At 31.4% G+C, this 8,534-nt stretch overlaps 1 long non-coding RNA gene across 5 annotated transcripts; it reads right to left on the bottom strand.

The window, feature by feature from the left end:
• Positions 1–796: 796 nt before the first annotated feature.
• LOC107612140 (uncharacterized) lies at positions 797–4,135 on the bottom strand. 5 transcript variants are annotated; one of them, XR_015895963.1, is made up of 5 exons: positions 2,409–4,135; positions 2,060–2,295; positions 1,790–1,962; positions 1,422–1,690; positions 797–1,224 (listed from the first exon to the last, which is right to left on the bottom strand). It is a non-coding gene; the product is annotated as an uncharacterized LOC107612140 (long non-coding RNA). The 5 variants fall into 5 exon arrangements; XR_015895966.1 differs by lacking the exon at positions 797–1,224 and having other exon boundaries at positions 1,258–1,690; positions 2,409–2,784; positions 3,873–4,135; XR_015895965.1 differs by lacking the exon at positions 797–1,224 and having other exon boundaries at positions 1,258–1,690; positions 2,409–2,775; positions 3,873–4,135.
• Positions 4,136–8,534: the final 4,399 nt, after the last annotated feature.

Genomic DNA, 8,534 nt, shown 5'->3' with positions numbered 1-8,534 from the left:
TATTATTAAATATAAAATTTATTATATTATAAATACGTTCAATTAAAAATATTCAATCTTATATAATTATCCTCAAACAATCTTCCTAATATAACTCATATATTTTAATTTACTGATGACCTTTGATTATTATTATTATTATTATTATTATTATTATTTTAAAAGATGCCTTTCGTGAGAAAAAAAAACCAACTTTATAAATAAATAAACTAATATATATTTTTTCGAGGGATGCTATTATTACTCATTTTGAAAATTCAACTTATGGACACTATATATTCTAATCTTTTACAATACAATTCCATACATTGTAGTTTCAAATTAGTTATGTATATAGGCATTAATACGAATGAAGCATGTTTATCGATTAAAACTGGAATTAGGGGACGTGTATCAAAGAAAACTAAAACTATATATAAAAAAAATATATTATAAAAATGAAAAAATAATATATGTATTTATATATTTTTAATTATTTTTAAAAATTTTATATTTACTGACGGTCACTAACCACCGCTATTTAACGACATTTCTTTTTTTTAAATTTATTTGGCGGCAGTTTCTTAAAATTAACTTCGACCATTTTGTAACTGCCGTTAGTTCCCTGGCTAAACTGCCACAAAAATGTTGCATTTTGCACCACCAATTAATGTTGTTTTCAATTTAAATGTACTAAATATTATTTTTTTTGTCAATTTTTGGAATTTTTTTTAATATTACAAATCTTATTATTTTATCTCTAAAAATATAAATTGAAGGCGAAACGATATTAAAAAAGCTACGAAGCAAATTCATATATTTATATAAATATCAATAAAGCGTATCCCTTATTAAGAGTTGTGTAGTCAACTTTAAAAAAGTGTATATTTCAAAAAAAAAAAAGAATATCTAATCCTAAGATTTATTTTTCACTCTATCTCTCCAAAGAATTCATCCATGTATGCAGCGATGTCTGGTGGCAGCTTTCTACCTTATCTTTGAATTAAACAACTCAGAGCACTCTCTATTGCCTACATCTTTATCTTCTCGACTACTACCTCATCCTCCACTGTCTTTCTCTTTATTTCTTGGCCGCCGGCTCTGCTTGTAGTTCAAGCAGCACCCTTTGGGTCTTCTCTCTTTGAGCTCCATCGTTCGGTTAATGAGAAGCAGTAACGAAGAGTTGACTAGAAGTCGGTTCGAAACCCACGCCAAGGACTTTACCTGGGTGCTCTTTTTCAAGAGCTTGAGTAAGCGAATAATTCTAAGACAACAGTCTAGAGGATTCATCATGTTTCTCAATCTCCACAATTCTTTCATACACACAAAGATAAGCAAAAATAAGCATTTACGAGCTAGAGCACAACTACATAGACTTTCACCACAATTTTACAAATAAAACCTAAGGGAAACAACTTAACAATTCTCAATGTATTACTTACACCAATGGTCCGAGCTTCTTCATGGATATAGGAGCTATCACGTTGTTTGTGCACTAAGGTCGATAACTCTCTTCTACCAACTTTTCTCCCTTGTAGTTCCGATTATAACAATATAGCTTAAAAAATGAATATGTAGATGAAGAGATGGTTCAAAAAGTGATATCAAATGTAATAACCTCTTCTTCTCCAAGCCTTGCCAAGCTTTTTGAATTGCTAGTATGAGTGTATAGTTGCTTCGGTTGACTCACAACATTTTACCTACACTTCTCCTATCATGCCATCAAAAGTAAGAGTTACTAGAAACTATTTTTGACCAACTCAATACAACATACATAGACTTATTCTATTACGAATTAAAAATATATTACCTTTGTGTGTTCACTTTTGTGATAATCAAGGAACCATCCCCAATTATCTGCACTAATATTTTGTTCAATCACCTTTTCAGAGTCGTAATAGTCATGGTACAATCTGCACCTCGTTTTCTTCCAAGACCTCCCCATACTTTTTATAATTGTACGCTTGATAATTTCTCTACTATCTTTATCAAAATGGAACATTTTTTGCAACGGTAAATTTAAATTGTTAGTAATTATCAAATTAATTTTCTTTAATTCAATAACACTGTAAGTTTTTACCTTTACACATTCGTTATAGATCTTGTCCATGGAGTTAATCTTTCTCTAGTCTTTCTTGCAGACTGGAAATTTATTGTAGTCAGCACCTAGCAATCCAAGAACGCCACTCAAGATACCAGTTTCATCTCCAGTTGGTTGCAGTTTTTCGTTGAATTTGAGTACGGTCTTTCTACCGTTATGTGGATTCAAAGCTTCCTTTACCCTTAAACAAGTTTACTTGATTGTGTCATCGTATTCTGTAAAAAATAGTAACTCTGTGTGAGTAACCATTGTGGCTAAGATGAGATGAAATTATAGAAAAAATAGAGCATACATCATTTTGACTATAAAAGATTCAAGATTTGAATACCAATTATTTTAATGTCTCAAAATTCAGTGGTCTTACGTCCCTTGCACTTCTGAGCCTTGGATTCAGCAAATAGGTTGTCAACGTGTTGCTCAAAGGAATCTACCTCATTTACCTCAAGGTCTATGTTTTCGTTGCCTAGCTCCCAGTTTTTATCACCATTTGTGCAGGTCTGTGGAGCAGGCTGTGGTTCATTGCGCGGTAGACAAAATGGGCGTAAAGATGTACCTGCGGATGCAACACCATCACTGGATGGGGGAATTGGATAGTCCACTTGATGGGAGGACGAAGCTGCAGTAGCTCCTACTTGAGGTTGTTGACATGTTGTGTCTAACTTTGATGTCTTTGTGTAACGACCTATACTGGGCATCTTAATATACTAGGTACCACCAAGGTTAATACTTATACTATTATCAAATTAAAAAAATGCAACAGGAAAATTACAGCATTCAATATCAGCACAACAGTAAATCAAAACCAAAAAATAAAATAAGAATAAATCATTGAATCAAGCACATGTTAAAAGAAAAAAATAGCAGCAGCCTTCAAGATAATAATGCAAGCAGACTTGTTCAGCGTATCCTTTGCACTATATTCGAAGGTTTCAAAAACCATGAAAAGATTTATTCCACCCGTGAAAGTTGCCACAAAAACAGCAGCTATTTATTATGAAGCCCATCACATCATCAAGAATAACAATTAACAGTGGCAGCAACAAGGACAATTAAGAGGCAACAAACTCAAATTTAAAGCAACAATTAACAATTAGATTGGCTTTACATAGTTCTTAATTTTTGAATATTTATATATGAAAATATATTTTTGTTTTGATTACATAAACATTTTAATTTAAGCAGAATTAAAAAAAATAGATCATAGTAGCAGTAGCCAGCAAACATTAGAAGAAAAAAGACCAGTAATAGTAAGAAGTGAAGACTCAAGAGACGAACACCACAAAACACCACCAAGAATAACAATTAACAATAGGAACAACAATAACAATTAACAGTTAACAACTTCAGATGAACAACAATTTCCAGCAGCAATAATAAGAATATACAATTAACATTAACAATGAAGGGTAACAGCAGCAACAACAATTAAAGGAATAATAAATTATGGGAGGGAAACAATAGAGTATTGAAGCTAGATTAACAGTCTTGCTGAGTATAACTTTTTCACTAAATCAATTAATCAGGAACCATAATCATCACATCAGCAACAAAATTCTAGGATAAGCATTTTTTCCATAATCATCAACAAAATTAACGCACTTAACAAATCCTTGTTCAGAATACAAAATTAATGCACTTAAAAACAACATATAAAAAAAATCATAAACCCCCAACTCAGAACTCCATCAACAAATTAACTCAACAAAAATTAGCAACCACACAAATTGAACCAGAAGTGCTTATCGATAGCAAGCGAGGACAGGAAGTGACAAGAAGAGAGGAAGGGCGGGACCTTGGACAGAAAGTGAAGGGGCGCAAAGACAGAGGCTTGACGCGAAGACAGAGACATCAATTTCAGGGCCAATGATGATGAGGGCTGAGACTGGCTTGAGGACAATGACAGAGACTGCGATGCAACCGCTCCGAGCACGACGTTTAGCAACATCAAGGTGAAGACGAGGGCCGACAGCAACCGTTGGTGAGGCTGAGTGTCAAATGGGGTGAACAGTGATAAAAAAAGGATTAGGGAAGTGGCGGTGGTTTTGCGTTTTGAAAAATAACAAATTATAATCACCGATCTTCACTAGATAGTAGTGTTAGCCTCCAAAAATTTAAATAATAATAACAATAATAATAACAATAACAATAAATCAAACCAACAGAATATATAATAGAATACAAATAATAATAATAAGAATCACCAGAACAAACTGATAATAATAATAATAATATTGATAATAATAGTTATAATATTTATAATAACAAATCAACGGAACAAAATTAAATATATAATATTAAATAGTCTTTAAATTAATAACATTAGAGTGCAATTATATAGATAAAGATCATAATTACAAGATATATATTTATTTCCTTTGTTGATATATTTATGGAATATATTTGACTGCTGAGGTTATCCTAAAAAAATTAGGATAATAGTGATTTAAAAAAAGACCAGCACATTTATATATATTTTAAAACGTTAAAATAATAAGAATGATTTTATTCATAATTATTTCATTTTAAAATAATACTAATACATTGATTTTTTTTGTTTAAAATTACCAATTTTAAACAATTAATTTTTTTAAGCCGAATAAACATAATTACTGGTAATTGATTAATAATTGTATACGTAAGTTAATTTAAATTACTCTAATTTTAATTTTTAAGTTAAAGGTTGTATACGTAATGATAAATCCGTACTTTATACCGTACCCAAATTTTATCCGTGTGTTTTAATTAATCAATGTTATCTCAAAGATATTGAAGTCATAATAGATGACAATAATTCTTTAAGTAGTTTCACTAAGTGGAAGATATATATTTATATTCTTTATAGCATAAATACATAAGAAAAAAATTAAAATAGAAAAACATTGGACGCAAGAGAATATTGTCTCCTGTAAATTTTAAGTAATTAGTAAATAACTAACCAAAAATTAATTATTATTAAAAGAAATTAAGAAATTAAATTTTACAGTTTAACGAAGTAAAAATAATTAAAATATAGATTTTAATATTAATTTTAAATTTTTTTGCCCAAAAATGGTCTAATGGGCCGAACCAGTTGGATCAGGCCCACATTAGATCCAAAGCTTATCATGTATATAGTCAACTCGGCCTTCTTTCCTTCCTTGTTTCTCCATTCACGCTAATTGAAGAGATGCAGAGCTCATAGAACCCTAACCCTTACCTCCAACATTCAATCGCCTATAACTTTTAATCTGGAGCTCAGATTGACGAGCTGTCAGTGGTTATGCGTTTGTCTCGGAATTTTCTACAAAACCTACTAAACAATTTTGGTAAGAAATTTGAGATTTTGTACCCAGTTCTTCCTCTTTCAGTTTCATGATTTTGGGTATATATGTTGAGGAAATTTGTGTTTTTGATAATGTTAGGTGTGAATTAACTTTGGAAAATCATTGGACTTTGCCCCAATCATTTGTGGGTAAGGTGATGAATGGGTTTTTGATGGTATAGAATTTCACAAATGAAATCTCGTTGCAAGTATAGTTTCTAAACCAACAATAATCCTTTCATACAAAAATTTGGTTGTCACAAGTAACAAACTCCTAAAAATAATAACCAAAGTATTCAAACCTCGGGTCGTTCTCCCTAGGAATTGCAATAAAGTCTTCTTGTTATTGGCTATGAAGTATGTTTTGGGGTTTTTGAATTAAGAGACAAGAAATGCAAATGGCAAAGGAAATAAACTAATACTAACAAAGCTCTTGGCAAGATATGAGAACTAGAAGTCCAATCCTAGTTATCCTTATCAATTGTGACAACAATTGTCCCTTTCTCCCACTTAGTTAACCTCTAACTATGAAGGAAAGTCAAGTGAAAAAATTAACTTGATTCCACAAGTCCTAGCCGAATCATGATGAAAGATTAGCTTTAGTGGCATTCAAGTTAATTAGCAACTTCTAATTATCAATCAACAAAGGATTTGATAACTCAAGAGTCACCAATTACTCTACCTAGGCCAAGAGGAACAAAATCTAACTCTATAATCCAACCAAGCATTTTGTCAAACACTTGGGATGCATAAAAGGAAAGTAAAATCAAATTGCAAGAATTATAAACCTACAACTACTAATTGCAAGGAATTAAACAACAAGAAAGCTATTCAATAATAAAGGAACATGAATCATAAATTGTATTAAAAGAGAAATAAGAGAATCAAGAGTACATCAACATAAAAGTATAGAACTACAAGAATTAAATGCTAAACTAAAGAAAGGGGATATAGAAGAACAAGAATTACAAAAAAAAAAGTAAATCAAAGCATGAAATTAACCTAGATCTAAGAAATCCTAATCTACCTCTAACCTAATCCTAACACTACAAAAAATTCTGGTAAAAAGGGCAATTTTTTTGGTATTTACGGCGGTTTAAACCACCATTATTACCAATAATGGCGGTTTCGTAAAGCGACGTAATTCTGGGTGCCATTCTGGTTATTACGGCAGTTTTTTGAAAACCGCCACAATTTCCTGGGTTAAAATGGTGGTTTTTGAATAGGTTAAAACGGCAGTTCAAACCGCTGTTATTTCTAGAGTTAAAATGGCAGTTTTTGGATAGGTTAAAACGGCAGTTTGAACTGCCATTATTACCCTGACAGAGTGGCGTTTTGGTTGGTTAAAACGGCGGTTCAAATCGCCGTTATTTTCAGGGTTAAAATGGCAGTTTTTGGATAGGTTAAAACGGCGGTTTGAACCGCCATTATTACCTTGACAGAGTGACATTTTGGTTGGTTAAAATGGCATTTTTGAACCACAATTTTTACCCTGACGGTAGCATTTTGGTTAGTTAAAATGACATTTTCGAACCGCCGTTTTACCCTGACAGTGACTTTTTTATCGTTTAAAAAAATAATTTTTACCGTCATTTTTATCGCGTTAAATAAATAATTTTGTGATTAAAATTTTACAATAGCAAAAAATCATAATCCATAAATGAAATATTATATAACTCATAAACAAAATATTAATACAATATATAATTTTTTATTATTGAAAATCAAAAGTAATAACTCCTATACAAAACCTTTTCTTACTAAACTTACCAAAATACAAGCATTGCAATAAACACTAATCAGTCAAATCTACCATACAGTTCCCTAAACTATGTTAATATCTAATAATGTATTTAAACCATGAAATAAGTGTTGTTTTACTACTTAGAATATGAATATACAAGACAAGTAGCTTAACTAAGTGATCATGAATAAGATTTGGAAGCCAAAAGGTTTCTCCTTTTGTAATTAACTTTAAAACAAGCCTGCATTAGTTTCTTGGTCTCTTGTGTGAGTTTCATCCCGAGAACTTGCTCCAACATCTTTGTTTCTTGCTCCAACACTCCAACTTCATTATCCAAACTCATCTTTTATAAAGATTTGTAGGAACCTCTCCTATCAAGGAATTTCTATCAAGCCTTCTATTATAAATTGAAATTATAACAATGAAAAGATGTCATTAGAAACAATATATAACTAGTCAAATAAAAGATAAAAGATAAAAGCTAGATTACAAATGCAATTCAAAGCCAGGTTGCCCCCAATCCTGTATAAAAGATAAAAGCTAAATCAGCAGGATTTTAATTAAGATATAAATTATGGAGAAGTATAATGCACTATTTGGGGGAACTTTAAGGAAAACAAACTTAAGCAGAAAAACAAATTAGCAGCAAAGATCTATATACAACTTAGAAAACTGCTTAGATTTATGTTTTATCCTGAATTTTATATTATTATAGAAAAACCGAGAAAAATCTCTAACCAAGTGAACTATTATTACCATAAAGAAAAATTCATAAAACAAGAAGTTGTGATATCTATTTCCTTCAAGTGTAATAATAGACCCTAGGTTGGTGTTGTCATATACCAATGTGCAAAGTGGAAGTAGCAATAAATAATAAATAACAATGTGAGAATCGGCAAGGCAGTACCTATTTTGTTTTGTTTGCTTAAAGAAGAGGCAAGGCAAAAAATTTAATTACCTTCTCCAAAAGATAAGCTATCCTGTTGCTGTAAAAATTCATAATATTCTGCTCAGGCCTTTAGATTCTCCGGATAGATTCAAAAAAGCCAAAAAAGAAACTACAAAAAAAAGCAAAAAAAGAAACTACAAATTACAGTTCATATATAGCATCGAAAATGAGATAAATAAACATGGTTTTAAGATTTTCTAATTCTGTGCAATGATTCTACATAGGATGACCAAGGAAGAGGAACCTGTGATTAGCTAAGTTTCCTCCAACCAATTTCAGGGCCGCAATAAGTCCGGCGAGGACCACCGATGCTGTTCCCTGCAACAAACCAGAGGGAATTAAATTCAAATGTGCTTACTCCTCCAACTCTTGCATAGTATGCATTGTTGAAGCATCTCCAGAAACAGCAGAGAGCTTAATTAAAACTCTGTTGCAGAGAGCTTACTTGGCTCAGCTGAAT

Source organism: Arachis ipaensis, chromosome B8, assembly GCF_059453495.1.
Source record: "Arachis ipaensis isolate K30076 ecotype BB chromosome B8, ASM5945349v1, whole genome shotgun sequence".
Lineage (NCBI taxonomy): Eukaryota > Viridiplantae > Streptophyta > Magnoliopsida > Fabales > Fabaceae > Arachis > Arachis ipaensis.
Note: the sequence above shows the minus strand (reverse complement) of the source record. Positions and strands in the feature narration are given on the sequence as shown.